Raw genomic sequence first — 15,041 nt, 5'->3', positions numbered from 1 at the left:
ATACAGACCATGTAGGTTGAGTGCATTACCTATTGGGGTTTTTTTGTTTTTCTTTTAAACAATTGTACCTGCTGATTCCAGGTATTTCTGTAGCTCTTCACAGGTGGATATTGGCTTTTGGACAATGCTTATGCAATTCTTTACACTCCTCTGTCTGAAATCTTGCGGTGAGCACTTTGTCATGGCCAGTTTATGGTGACATGATGTTCTTTACACTACCAGATTATGGACCCAACAATGCTCACTGGAGTTATCAGTAGTTTAGTAGTTCTTCTGTAACTACTGCCATCAGTATATTTTGTAAGTTGCAAAGGTCGTGAGACAGCTCACTGGTTTTACCCATCATGAGATGTTTCTTGTTTGGCACCTTGGCAATGAGAGACCTTTTATAGGCTATCAATTGAACCAGCTTATATTGTTCACTAAGAGGCAGGATTGTTTTTTAATTACTGATAGTTAGCTTTTTACATCTTTCTTAATTTTTCAATACTTTTTCCCTGTGTCATTTCTCATTATTACACATAATTTGTGAACATCATTGGTTTGATTTATCTACCTTTGTCGATTGAATGAGTTGTTACTGACATCCGATGAGACAGTCATGTCAACCACTACTACAGATTAAAATTGATAATCTGCCACTGTGCCCCCTGTTAAATATAATTAGACATTTTACTAATAGGAATAAGGCATTTACTAACTGTAGTAAGGAATTTAATCATTAGAACAGTTCCTGCCGCATGTGTTTTGCTTCTGTGCACATCTGTTATGTAAGCCATAGGTGTGCAGATATTCATAAGTTTCTATAAATACAAGGATGCAATTTACATTCTTGCTTATCTCTATCCCAAGCTTTAAAGAAGTTGTCCAGCTACCAAAACTGATTTTTTTTTTTCTGATAAATCTTGCTAATATGTGCCCCTCAACACATCTATTATGTTTTTTCAGCAAAATTAGCTTTTATTGTGCACTAGCAGCACATGCTCATTGCTGGCTCCAGCTCTGATGGGGTTAATCTCTCCTCTGACTTCCTGTGTTCAGTTCCTACAAGTCCCAGAACTCTTTGTGGCTCTAGGGCGGTGTCTAGCTTATCTAACACACCCATTGTGTCTAATACGCCCACTCTGCTCCCACCCAAACCCTCCTCCCTGCCTCTTCCCTGTGGATGCACTGATATCATCAATCACACAGACAGCAGCAGCTCTACACAGCCAGGGGAAGAAAGTGTGTGTGCGCGTATATACAGTGTGTGTGCGCGTATATACAGTGTGTGTGTGTGAATATACGGTGTGTGTGTGAATATACAGTGTGTGTGTGTGAATATACAGTGTGTGTGTGTGTGTGAATATACAGTGTGTGTGTGTGTGTGTGTGTATATATACAGTGTGTGTGTGAGTGTGTATGTGTGTATGTCATACTCACCTGTCTGCAGGGTCCGGGTGCCATGCTTGCTTCCAGCCCCTGTCCCGGTCCCGCCGCTTCGGCTGTGTGCAGTCTCCCCGGGGCACGCACGAAGCTTGCAGGACCTGGCGGTGGATCACCTGATGCAGTCACCTGACGCATCAGCTGATCGTAGTCTCGCCGGCTTTTTCGCGCCCGGCCGGCTATCAGCTGATCCTGCTGTCAGGGGACTTCATCAGCTGATTACCGGCCGCTCCTGCAGCGATGGGACAGGATCATACTCCTGTCCAATCGATCGCTCCAGGAGCTGCCGGTAATCACCACAGCACATAAGTGAGTATTTTTTTTTTTTTTTTTGGCACTGATGCATCAGCTGATTGTATAATCGGCTTTTATACAATCAGCTGATGTGTGATGTGATTCAGGCACTTGATCCTGACACATCATCTGATCGCTTTGCATTCCAGCAAACCGATCAGATGATATTGGATCCGGATTGGACGGCGCGGGACCCTAACCCAGGATTACTGCGGAGGGGGGTTTATTTCAATAAAGATGGAGTCACTAATTGTGTTGTGTTTTATTTATGTGTTGTTTTTTTTTTTTTTTTTATCATTACTAGAAATTCATGGTGGCCATGTCTAATATTGGCGTGACACCATGAATTTCGGGCTTAGGGCTAGCTGATAATATACAGATAGCCCTAACTCCATTATTACCCGGCTAGCCACCCGGCTTCAGGGCAGCTGGAAGAGTTGGATACAGCGCCAGAAGATGGCGCTTCTATGAAAGCGCCATTTTCTGGGGTGGCTGCGGACTGCAATTCGCAGTGGGGGTGCCCAGAAAGCTTGGGCACCCTTCACTGTGGATTCCAATCCCCAGCTGCCTAGTTGTACCCGGCTGGACACCAAAATTAGGCGAAGCTCACGTCATTTTTTTTTAAAATTATTTCATGAAATTCATGAAATAATTAAAAAAAAAAAGGGCTTCTCTATATTTTTGGTTCCCAGCCGGGTACAAATAGGCAGCTGGGGGTTGGGGGCAGCCCGTACCTGCCTGCTGTACCCGGCTAGCATACAAAAATATGGCGAAGCCCATGTCATTTTTTTTTCTTTTTGGGTAAAAAACTGCATACAGTCCTGGATGGAGGATGCTGAGCCTTATAGTTCTGCAGCTTCTGTCTGATCTCCTGCATACACTAGTGAATGGAGGTTGCTGAGCCTTGTAGTCCTGCACCTGCTGTCTGCTCTCCTGCATACACTAGTGAATGGAGGATGCTGAGCCTTGTAGTCCTGCAGCTGCTGTCTGCTCTCCTGCATACACTAGTGAATGGAGGATGCTGAGCCTTGTAGTCCTGCAGCTGCTATCTGCTCTCCTGCATACACTAGTGAATGGAGGATGATGAGCCTTGCAGTTCTGCAGCTGCTGTCTGCTCTCCTGCATACACTAGTGAATGGAGGATGCTGAGCCTTGTAGTTCTGCAGCTGCTGGCTGCTCTACTGCATACACTAGTGAATGGAGGATGCTGAGCCTTGTAGTTCTGCAGCTGCTGTCTGCTCTCATGCATACACTAGTGAATGGAGGATTCTGAGCCTTGTAGTTCTGCAGCTGCTGTCTGCTCTCCTGCATACACTAGTGAATGGAGGATGCTGAGCCTTGTAGTTCTGCAGCTGCTGTCTGCTCTCCTGCATACAATGAACATTTTGAATAAGGAAATGACATCAGATCTTTTTTTTTTTTTCCATCAACAATCTTTAATGGCATTGTGCACTGATTAAAAATGCAGTGAGCAAAAACGCAGCAAAAAACGCACCAAATCGCAGCAAAAACGTGACATGCAGCACCGCAGGTGACAGAGCAGAGCAAGTTGGTGACATGCTGTGCCCTGACACATAGTGTGCTGCATGTCACTGTATCCACTCTGGGACTTGTGCAGGTGAACGGATGCTACATGTCACTAACTGTCTCCACTGTGGTACTTGTTCTGCAGGTGAGAGTGTATACAGTTGGTACTATGCAGCAGAAATCACAGAGTGTAGACATATAGTGACATTTAGCATCCGGTCACCTGCACAACAAGTCCCAGAGGGGAGACAGATAGTGACATGCAGCACACTAGGTGTCAGAGCAGAGCATGTCACTGTCTCAACTCAGGGACTTGTTGTGCAGGTGAACGGATGATACATGTCACTAACTTGCTCCACTCAGTGACTTCTGCTGCATTGTTCCAACTGTATACACTCTCACCTGAACAAGTCTCAGAGTGGGGCAGTTATTGACATGTATCATCTGGTCACCTGCACAACAAGTCCCACAGTGGAGACAGATAGTGCCATGCATCATCCGGTCACCTGCACAACAAGTCCCAGAGTGGAGACAGATAGTGACATGCAGCACACTATGTGTCAGAGCAAAGCATGTCACTGTCTCCACTCAGGGACTTGTTGTGCAGGTGACCGGATGCTACATGTCACTGTATCCACTCTGGGACTTGTTGTGCAGGTGACCGGATGATACATGTCACTGCCTCCACTCTGGGACTTGTTGTGCAGGTGACCGGATGATACATGTCACTGCCTCCACTCTGGGACTTGTTGTGCAGGTGACCGGATGATACATGTCACTAACTGCACCACTCTGTGATTTCTGCTGCATAAAATAAATGAAAAATATGATATGTACTTGACTGGACTTTTTAATTATACCTGTGTATGAAAATATTAACTGTTTTAATCAATGTCAACTAAACAAAAATATTATTAGATAAACAGATAACATTATTAACAGTTAAAGGGGTATTCCCATGTCCAAGATCCACTACTACTATGTAGTAGATGTAATAATAAGAATATTAGCAAATATATCGCATTATAAATGTAGTGTAGCTCTCGTGATAAGCCATGTCACTTACCTCATGGGCAGGGGCATTCCAACGGCCTAGGCATCAATGGCAACGAACAGTATCAACTTTCACTATATGATTGGTTGTAACCATGGATACCTAAAGGCCCTGTCACACACAGAGGTAAATATGCGGCAGATCTGTGGTTGCAGTGAAATCATGGACATATTGTTCCATTTGTACACAGCCACAAATCTGGCACTGATTGTCCACAATTTCACTGCAACCACAGATTTGCTGCAGATTTATCTGTGTGTGACAGGGCCTTTAGAGTTAATCACTTCCACATCAGGTAAGATACATGGCTAATCATGAGATGTATACTACGTTTCAAATTGCATATATTTGCTAATATTATTATAACACCTCATACATATTGAGATAGGATCTTGGTGATGGGAATACCCCAAAACTAAAACAGACAAAGGAAAACAGAGAAATGCTGGACAAGCCAATAGTCACTTCATTTGACTACGTACTTGTCTGTCCTCACAGCACTCACAATACACCAAGTGAGTATTTGACGTTACAGTAATGAACCTGTTATGCTACTGCAAGTCTGCTTTTTTCTAAGTTTCATCCACATTATGAATACACTATATCTGGCCACAAACTACATTTTGATAGAGCGTGGACCGCTAAAGTGAAGTGACCACGTGATTGCATGTATGCAAATTGCATATTTTTAATAACACCCTCTCCTCTCCCAACAACGGAAAATCCTCTGAAGCCGATAACTATGGGGTATTTTAGTGCAGACACCTGCTGGAAAAAACTTACTGGAACATGGCCGTAGTCTGGTATCTGCTAAAGCTGAAAACACATCAGTTTTTTGCTGAGCGGCACAATACGGCGCTTTGCAGAAAAAACGCAACCTTTTTTTTTGCCGCCAGTTGCGTTTTTTTCCGCATAGACTTACATTAGCGCCGTATTGTGCCGCATGGCCTTGCGTTGCGTCCATTTTTTGCCGAATGCGGCATATTGAGCCCATGCGGCGGTCGGATGGAACGTTGCCTGGCACGTTTTTTTTGTGCGGCGAAAAAAAACGCATGACGTCAGATACGGCGCGATTTACAATGCAAGCCTATGGACGCCAGATGCGGCGTCCTGCGGCAAAAACCGCATCCGGCGGCCGAATGCGTTTTTTTTTGCTCTGCGCATGCTCAGTATCAAGCCACATCCGTCAAACGGACAGGCCGCATGGAAAAACGTATGCAACAGATCCGTTTTTTTCGCCGCATCCGTTGCATAGGTTTTTGAGCCACACTGCAAAAACCGGATGTATGAAAGCAGCCTAAGCCATCACATTCCCGCTGAAAATCCTCATCAAATACCATGTGAACAGATCATTACTAGCAATTTTTTATTTTTTTTGGTGAAGGAAGTCCAGTTCTTAAAATGTCCAGTAATGTAGAATATTTCATGTGGCCCCGGTCAGCTGTATTTGATGCTGGATTATAGAAGTGGTCAGTAGAGGATTGTTCCAAAAAACATACAGATAGGGAATTTAGATTGTGAGCCCCAATGGGGACAGTGTTCCTGATGTATGTAAAGCGCTGCGGAATATGTTAGCGCTATATAAAAATAAAGATTTATTTTTTATTGTTCAGTGTTTGTATACTATTAGCGAAGGTCCCCAAAAACATTAAAGTTGTCAAAACTTGCTGGATCTGCCCACAATGTAACATGTGGGAGAAAAAAAATAGTATTCGGCATGTTGGCCTGTCTAAGTGTTACTATGTATGGGGGAATCCAGAATGATTGCTTTTGGCCGAATGATCCAACGGCCACTTAAATGACCTCATGACGGATAGTAGCGATATTTATGGGTTATCTTCCAATAAGTGCAGGTGCTACAAGGTTTCTGCTTTTCATTTGTGTGGGAGAAGTTGAATGTCTGCTGGTGCGTGCCCACGATCAGTGTTTGCAGCGTTTTGGATGCGGCATTCTTCAGCTGTGTTCAAAACGCTGCATTGTACAGTACAAGCACAGTGGAGGGATTTCTAGAAATCCTGTGCCCGCTGTGCTTGTTTTTTCCGCAGCAAACCCTGATCTGCGGTGCGTCTTTCCAGACTGCAGCATGTCAGTTGTTTATCGCGCATTCGCCTGTGTCCTCCGTAGGGAGAACACAAGTGAGAGACTTCAGCGCCCTGAACCCTGATCATGGGCACATACCCTTAGGCTCGTGTACACAGAACACCCTACATACAGCCCGGTGTGCCCATCATTCCCTTTTTCTTTGTGTGCCTTTTCTATTCTGATCACCACCACCTATATATACCTCTGTAGGAGCCCTGACTTAAGGCCGCTTTACACGCAGCGACATCACTAACGAGATATCGCTGGGGTCACGGAATTTGTGACGCACATCCGGCCTCGTTAGCGACGTCGTTGCGTGTGACACTTACAAGCGACCGCTAACGATCCCAAATACTCACCAAATCATTGATTGATTGTTGACACGTCGTTCATTTTCCAAATATCGTTGCTCATTTGGTTGTTCGTCGTTCCTGTCGTTCCATCGCTACGTGTGACACCCCGGGACCGACGAACAACACCGTCCCTGCGTCCTCTGGTAACGAGGTGGGCGTGACTTTCATGCGGCTGCTCTTTGCCCCTCCGCTTCTATTGGACGGCTGCCGTGTGACGCCGCACGAACCGCCCCCTTAGAAAGGACGTTGTTCGCCATCCACAGCGACGTCGTTAGGAAGGTAAGTTCGTGTGACGTGTTCCTACGATATTGTTCGCTACAGGCAGCGATTTGCCTGTGACGCACGAACGATGGGGGTGGGTGCTATCCCTAGCGACATGCGATGTCGCAGCGTGTAAAGCGGCCTTTACTATGACCATACCACCTCCCCAGAGAAGTACCAATCTTGGTGTTGGTGTAGCAATGTGCCAAATCACAAATTCCCGCAGTGCTCCGCTATATGTATCTGCTTCTGCTTCCGGACTTTGTGTTCTTTTCTCTCGCCTGCTGATATCTGAACATTTCTGTGAATGGCCACCGGATGGAAAGCTCCAGCCTTGATGATATACAATCAGGTCAGAGCATGATTGGAGCAGAGAAGGGGGTCAGCGTCTGCCTGCTGCGCTCTGGTCCAGCCTCAGAGTAGTAATTGCTTTCAGTCCTCACCACACTATATGGTCACGGTCTGGAAGTAGTAGACGTCTTAGGCTGCTTTCACACATCCGGTTTTGCAGTGCGGCTCGAAAACCTATGCAACGGATGCGGCGAAAAAAACAGATCCGTTGCATAAGTTTTTCCATGCGGCCCGTCCGTTTTTTGACGGATGCAGCTTGATACTGAGCATCCGCAGTGCAAAAAAACCGCATCCGGCGTCCATAGGCTTGCATTGTAAATCTCGCCGGATCCAGCGTGATGCGTTTTTTTCGCCGCACAAAAAAAGTGCCAGGCAACGTTCTATCATGGGCTAAATATGCCGCATCCGGCAAAAAACGGACGCAACGCAAGGCCATGCGGCCCAATACGGCGCTAATGCAAGTCTATGCAGAAAACAACTCAACCGTCGGCAAAAAAAAAAACGGTTGCGTTTTTTCTGCAAAGCGCCGTATTGTGCCGCACAGCAAAAACTGGATGTGTGAAAGCAGCCTTAGCACCAGCTGACAGGCAATCCTTACAGGAAAGCCGTTCCTTTGTTTTCATCGCAATGCTTTATAAATTTACAGATCCGTTTCCACATGGACCTGCACCAGGTGAGTCCCACCTTCACCTTCACCTTGATTTTTAGGTCTTTATGGCTATCAGGACTCTGATGCTAATCTCTGAATTATGGCAAATGGCTAATTTTCAGTAGAAATTCGCAACCGGCCAAACGTAAAAGGGGTTGTCTACCGCTTTACAGCCTTTACTTAAAGCACCGCTCCAGTGTTTTATTTCAGCACGCGAGTGGCGCTTAAAACCCCTGTTGTGTATTTTATCGACGATACTCCGGTCCCGCAGCGCTATCTTGTGACAATCACGTCTGGAAGTTAGAAGTTACGTCACAAGCTCTCAATCTAACTCTATGAATGCCAGAACGAGGGTCTCATAGACTTGTATTGAGTTGTGACCTCCAGATTACTCCATGAAACATTAGCGAAGCTGGCAGGTCACAAACTACAGAAAACCACTGATGGAAGATGAAGACGCTGTAAGGTGAGTATAAGACCAGGAGCCGGGCACTTAAAGGGAACCTGTCACCAGATTTGGTGACTATAAGCTGCGGCCACCACCAGTGGGCTCTTATATACAGCATTCTAACATACTGTATATAAGAGCCCAGGCCACTGTGTAGAACATAAACATTACTTTATAATACTTACCTAAGGGGCGATGCAGACTGGTCAGATGACCGTCTCCATTCTCCGGGTGCAGCGCCTCCTCTTTTGGCCATCTTTGTCCTCCTTCTTCTGAAGCCTGGGTGCTTAATGCGTCCTACGTCATCCACACAGGCTAACATTGATGTCCTCTGTAAAATCTGAGAACACCATTAACCCTGCAATGGATTCGGCAAAACAAATCTTTCCCAATTTTGGCTCCTGACATGGGAGTTGTTTTACTAGTACATAACTTCACTAGTGTATGCAGGAGAGCAGACAGCAGCTGCAGAACTACAAGGCTCAGCATCCTCCATTCACTAGTGTATGCAGGAGAGCAGACAGCAGCTGCAGAACTACAAGGCTCAGCAAACTCCATCCCAGACTGTATGCAGTTTTTTGCCAAAAAAGAGAAAAAAAAATGACGTGGGCTTCGCCATATTTTGTATGCTAGCCGGGTACAGCAGGCAGGTACGGGCTGCCCCCAACCCCCAGCTGCCTATTTGTACCCGGCTGGGAACCAAAAATATAGAGAAGCCCTTTTTTTTTTTAATTATTTCATGAATTTCATGAAATAATTTAAAAAAAAAAATGACGTGAGCTTCGCCTAATTTTAGTGTCCAGCCGGGTACAACTAGGCAGCTGGGGATTGGAATCCACAGTGAAGAGTGCCCAAGCTTTCTGGGCACCCCCACTGCGAATTGCAGTCCGCAGCCACCCCAGAAAATGGCGCTTTCATAGAAGCGCCATCTTCTGGCGCTGTATCCAACTCTTCCAGCTGCCCTGATGCCGGGTGGCTAGCCGGGTAATAATGGAGTTAGGGCTAGCTGTATATTATCAGCTAGCCCTAAGCCCGAAATTCATGGTGTCACGCCAATATTAGACATGAGTAGAAGTTGGTATGAATATCTGCATATTATAAATTCAATGGAATATTATACATAGACCAATGTGGATCATATATATAGCGCAGAAGGACTAAGATACATGAACCAAATCGCTAAGAGAGCAACCAAAACAAGAACAAGAGAGGCGATCAACAGTTCAATACATATTTTTATTTTGTATAAATATTCATAAAAATGTGGACAAGTGAGGGGAGGAAAACAACGGTATACAACACCGCAAACATTTAGGTATAGGATAATAGTGTGCCAATTATCTCCAATAATACAAGATATAAGGTCATATCCAACAAAGATGGAGGTCCTATAGTTAGGAGAAGGACCACATCAGGTCGACCCATCAATCTACTCCTGCTAGAATATTTGTTAATAAAGCAAAAATCCGCTATATCCATAACAATCCATATAGATTTCCAAGCAGGAGGGACTGAGACAGGACATAAGATGTGGAAAGGACTCCAAAATGTTATCCGTTTACTATAATGTCAATTGCGTATTAGATGCACATCCATATATTCACGCATCACAAAAGGATCTACTAATATAGTAATCCATAGGGAATTGCGTTCCATATAGGTTCTGCTCTAAAGGCCACAACATATAAACCCCATACGTGACAATAGAGCATCAACAGATGGTTTATATGTGTATGAATATAAATTTCACACAAAATCAATGCATATGGGGAAACCGCGGCATGAGCAGAGGCATAAAAATACCTCACAATAAGGCATACCAATGTGTTAATACATATCCATATGCCTACGCATCACAACCAAAGTTACCCATGTGTTAATCCATGAGAGACTATATTCTCTGCGAGCTCAGCTAAAGAGGTCACAGCATACAAACTCCGTGTATAAGGAAATTCAAAGGTGGTTTGTATGTATATGGAACAAATTTCATAAGGGATCAACACATATGAAAAACAGCGGCATAAGCAGCAATATGGAAATACCCCACATATGATTATACGCATGCAAATGCATACACACACATTGAAATCCACATGGAAGTCAATGGAGTATCTTCCATGGAAGTCAATGGGTGTATCATGCAGGATAGAATACAGAGGTTAATAATATATGCCTATATAGATGAATGTGTTTAAGGATAGAACTATAGTAGGCGGACACACACAGGCCATAGTATCATGACTTAGTGTAAACAAGCCACATACACATGACCTCACAGCAAATACCAATCGTGTGCTCGCCTTAACGGAGATGCTAAATAAGCCACAAGCCACAGCACGTGCAAGTGTTAGCGCAAGAAAAGCATGTAGCACCACGGGGCAATATGGCCAATAGTGCCACCGGGTAGCAAGGATTAAAGCACCAACACTACATACGCGCTAATGGCCGGCGACCACCATCATAATTACAGCGGGAAAAAGGAAATAAATTCCCACCTAGAGGGACTAAGCCCACTCTCTGGACAAACCAAGTAGTGAATAAGGCATTACCTATGATGTATAGTTTGCAGATGGAATGCGCCTGATGCGCATTTCGGAGTGTACCTTCGTCAGGGGGCTTTCTGGGCACCCCCACTGCGAATTGCAGTCCGCAGCCACCCCAGAAAATGGCGCTTTCATAGAAGCGCCATCTTCTGGCGCTGTATCCAACTCTTCCAGCTGCCCTGATGCCGGGTGGCTAGCCGGGTAATAATGGAGTTAGGGCTAGCTGTATATTATCAGCTAGCCCTAAGCCCGAAATTCATGGTGTCACGCCAATATTAGACATGGCCACCATGAATTTCTAGTAATGATAAAAAAAAAAAACACAACACACAAAAATATTTTTATTAGAAATAAAACACAACACAATTAGTGACTCCATCTTTATTGAAATAAACCCCCCTCCGCAGTAATCCTGGGTTAGGGTCCCGCGCCGTCCAATCCGGATCCAATATCATCTGATCGGTTTGCTGGAAGGCAAAGCGATCAGATGATGTGTCAGGATCAAGTGCCTGAATCACATCACACATCAGCTGATTGTATAAAAGCCGATTATACAATCAGCTGTTGCATCAGTAGAAAAAACAAAAAAAAAAAAAAAATACATACTCTCTTATGTGCTGTGGTGATTACCGGCAGCTCCTGGAGCGATCGATTGGACAGGAGTATGATCCTGGCCCATCACTGCAGGAGCGGCCGGTAATCAGCTGATGAAGTCCCCTGACAGCAGGATCAGCTGATAGCCGGCCGGGCGCGAAAAAGCCGGCGAGACTACGATCAGCTGATGCGTCAGGTGACTGCATCAGGTGATCCACGGCCAGGTCCTGCAAGCTTCGTGCGTGCCCCGGGGAGACTGCACACAGCCGAAGCGGCGGGACCGGGACAGGGGCTGGAAGCAAGTATGGCACCCAGACCCTGCAGACAGGTGAGTATGACATACACACATACACACTCACTCCGCGTCCGGTCACCTGTGCTGCTGGTGGGAGTATATGATCACACTGCCGACACCGCCCGCTCTCCTGACAGCTGAGCACAGCGGGCGGGTGGACAGTGTGATCACATACTTGCGTGACAGGGGGGATTTCAGTTGGAGAAACCCCCCCTGTACTCCACACTGGCGCCCCATACCTCCCACAGCTGAATGCTGGTAGCGCGCGCTCTGCCTTCACCGCTCCACACACTGGCGTCCTCCGGATCCTCCCCTCGATGCTGGGCTGTGACGTCAGGTAGTCACCGCTCACAGCCCAGTCAATCACTGTGAGTGGCGCCGGCATCCTGTGACGTACCCGTCTAGTTTGAGAGCCCGGAAATGACGGGACGTCAGAGGATGCCGGCGGCCACAGCTCCAGGGGGTCATGTGACTGGCACTGAGCGTGCAGCATAGCGCCGCTCAGTGCCAGAAATGGAAACAGAAGCCAATGCAGAAGATGCATATAATGGTAAGTGAGAATCATTGGGGAAAAAAAAAAAATGGGTGAACCACCCCTTTAAGTATAAACATTCAAAATACATTTTATTATTACTCTTGATTTTCCTAACAAAATATAAAATCCCTTTTATTATTGGCAGATGGCTATAGTGGAAGCTCAGAGGAACATCTGATATTTACACATTTTAAAGAAGATGATCAAGGTGTCACCCCAGATACATATGAAGAGCATATAATTTTCCCGAATATACCTCCAAGTCTTCACATCAAAATGCTTTCAACTGATCCTTTTCAACAAGTCCTGTCTTCTGATTCATCACAGACTGCTCAGCAAAGAAAAAATAACAGAAGGACTCACACAGGGGAAAACCCATTTTCATGTCTAGAATGTGGGAAATGTTTTAATGAGAGATCATATCTTAGCTTGCATCAGAGATGTCACACTGGGGTGGAGACATATTCATGTGCAGAATGTGGGAAACATTATGCAAATAAATCATGTCTTGTGGTACATGAGAGAATTCACACAGGGGAGAAACCATTTTCATGTCCAGAATGTGGAAGATGTTTTAGAAACAAATCACATCTAGTTATACATAAGAGAATTCACACAGGGAAGAAGCCATTTTCATGTTCTGAATGTGGAAAATGTTTTACACAGAAAGGAAATTTTATTAAACATTATAGAATTCACACAGGGGAGAAACCTTTTTCATGTCCTGAATGTGAGAAATGTTTTAAAGAGAAAGGAGATCTTGTTAGACATCAGAGAATTCATACAGGGGAGAAACCATTTTCTTGTTCAGTATGTGAGAAATCTTTTACACAGAATGGAGATCTTGTTAGACATCATAAAATTCACACAGGGGAGAGACCCTTTTCATGCCCAAAATGTGGGAAATGTTTTTTTAGGGGATCACATCTTCGCTCACATCAGAGAACCCACACAAGGGAAAAAAACATTTTGATGTACAGTACATAATGTAGTAAACTGTTTTTGTTTTTTTTTTGTTTTTCAAATAAAGCAGGTCTTTAGAGAACTTGTATAGGGAGGAAGCTATTTTCATTTTATTTTCAGAAAAATCACACATTGAAGTAGCGATTTTCCTTTTATTGCCAAATTGTTAAAGAAACCAGTAAAGACAATGGAAAGTAGTGAGTGATGATTAGGAAAGGTATGCAATTACCAATACACATCTGTTATTGAAAAGCAAATAAAATCCAATTTACACATCTTTACATCCTCTGTATAAAATGTTTTATGTTTCTATGCAGTATTCTGTAAAAGCTTCCAAAAATAGAAGTGTAAATAGTTTGTTTTTCTGGATTAACAAAATGCAAAGTGATATAGAATAAATGGTGATTATTGCACTACCCAGGGAACTTATATCAAACAGGTGACAAATGAAGAGACCATAAAAGAGTATCCAAATCTGCAAAGCAGTCAATGAGAGCATAAATTCTACAAAAGCATGCTGGTTACAAAAGTGTTGACATGAAAAAGTGACAAGTCAGATTGATTTGGCATAGATTTATAACATGAAGGCTGAAAATAAAACAATAGATACAAATTTATAGTAAAAAAATAAGAACAGTATGTACCAATTCAAATCACGCAAGTACCTGTGTGCATTGGAAAATATCACATGTAACAATGTGCATCAATGGGTACACTGTAAAACCATGTGCATCAGGTACTGCACCAATTGTATCCTATCTTCTGATTCATCACAGACTGTTCAGCATAGACAAAAATAACAGAAGGGATGTTAAACATCAAAGGACTCACACAGGGGAAAAACTATTTTCATGTCCAGAATGTGGAAAATATTTTAATGAGATCACATTATCTTAGCTTGCATCAGAGACATCTGAAAATATAGTAATAGCCCAGCTTCAGAGGTATTTTAGATAGATATGTGTCCAGTACCAGAGTCAGATATCTATGTGAATGGAGCAAAGTCCAGTGCTGGGACAGACCTCTGATGTAAATTGAGATAGCAGGAGTGAAAGTTTCTGGAGGGTATATTACTCACACGGTGGTAGAAGTTGTGGTTATGACCATCTTGACATGGTTAGTCATATTGACTGATTTCCTTGGGGTTGGAGATGTGATCCATGATGGATGAAGTGCTGGTACGCTGCTGGGACCCAGGACTCTCCGGCCGGAAGTGTTGCCTGTAAGCCTGGAGCAGGGAATCCAGGGATGAAGCTGGTGTATGATGTCACTGAGTGGGACTATGGGTGCCTCGTACAGCCAAACTGCCGACATGTTTCAAAGAAGAATGCCGTTCTGCAAAGTGAGTTCACAATAAAGAAATCTAGATCACATCAATATTTGTTGCGACCAACCCTTTACCTTCAAAACAACATCAATAGATCTGTTTTTCTAGGTACACTTGTACTTGGGCGGCACGGTGGCTCAGTGGTTAGCACTGCAGCCTTGCAGCGCTGGGGTCCTGGGTTCTAGTCCCACTCAGGACAAAAACTGCAAGGAGTTTGTATGTTCTCCCCGTGTTTGCGTGGGTTTCCTCCGGGTACTCCGGTTTCCTCCCACACTCCAAAAAACATACTGATAGGGAATTTAGATTGTGAGCCCCAATGGGGACAGTGTTGAACAATGTG

At 44.4% G+C, this 15,041-nt stretch overlaps 1 pseudogene; it reads left to right on the top strand.

The window, feature by feature from the left end:
• Window positions 1-13,632, top strand: part of LOC142312075 (uncharacterized) — a 31,235-nt pseudogene extending 17,603 nt beyond the window's left edge.
• The last annotated feature ends 1,409 nt before the right edge of the window (window positions 13,633-15,041 follow it).

The sequence above is a fragment of the Anomaloglossus baeobatrachus genome, chromosome 5 (genome assembly GCF_048569485.1).
Source record: "Anomaloglossus baeobatrachus isolate aAnoBae1 chromosome 5, aAnoBae1.hap1, whole genome shotgun sequence".
Classification (NCBI taxonomy): Eukaryota; Metazoa; Chordata; class Amphibia; order Anura; family Aromobatidae; genus Anomaloglossus; species Anomaloglossus baeobatrachus.
This window is presented reverse-complemented; position numbering and strand designations above follow the sequence as displayed.